The sequence below is a fragment of the Austrofundulus limnaeus genome, unplaced genomic scaffold (genome assembly GCF_001266775.1).
Source record: "Austrofundulus limnaeus strain Quisiro unplaced genomic scaffold, Austrofundulus_limnaeus-1.0 Scaffold130, whole genome shotgun sequence".
In the NCBI taxonomy this organism is placed as follows: domain Eukaryota; kingdom Metazoa; phylum Chordata; class Actinopteri; order Cyprinodontiformes; family Rivulidae; genus Austrofundulus; species Austrofundulus limnaeus.
In genome coordinates, this window is record NW_013952532.1 from 1,022,813 (window position 1) to 1,023,767 (window position 955).

The window sequence follows — 955 nt, forward strand, 5'->3', positions numbered from 1 at the left end:
TGTGTGCACCATGCATTAAGCCTACCTAAAAAAAAAAAAAAAAAAAAAAAAAAAAAAAAAAAAACAAAAAAAAACAAAAACACTTTTCGGAAGATGTTTGAGATCATGTTCATTGTCTCACTGTAACAGGTTTTGTCACTCAGTTCAGTGTGTTCCACATAAACCATAATAACATTCAGCCTACAGCGCTGCTTCACCGGATTTAACACAGRTTTAAGTCTTATGATTTGGCAGCAGGTATTGAGTGTATGACTAATTTAATGAGTTATAAGGTTAGATCAGACATCTGAGATGAAGGAACCATTCGTATGTTTCCTGTTCGCCTGCTGAAGAGCACCCTGGCCGGTTTGGTCCGTGGCCTGAAGCCAACCCATTAAAACAAGTTCTGACATGTGCAACCTTCACTTTAGTTCTCAGGGTTTCAAAATCAAGCTGCTGAAACGGTAGCTGTGTTTCACATTACACTGTAGAGGTTGTGACGTTTGGCCACTCCAGTATCTGAGGCAAAAGCTCTATTCGTAGTCTGTCTGTAGGTCAGAGGAATCAACACTCTCAGGTCTATTCATGGCTAATTTCTACAGTAATTATTCTTTTTTTATTACTTTTTTGGCTAAATTGAAAGAAATATAAGTAGAGGATATTGCTTTTTTTCCTGCAGAAGTATAGAAACAACACAATAAGTGAGGAAATTCAGATTAGTGAAACAGCCCATGCTTGGAGCAGACACCGACTGACTGATTTAGCAGGGCTCATGTTCACATGGTGCTGCCAATATGCAGCTGATTGGCAGCACCTGGGGGTACCAGAAGTTTAAAGGGGAACTATTATGCAAAATTCACTTTTTAAAGTTTTTTTTAACCCAACTTTGGGTATGTACTTCTTAAAAAAACAGTCCTAGGACCAAAAAAAATGCACCCAGGGGCATATTTACTGTAAGTAAATGTATTTTTAATGT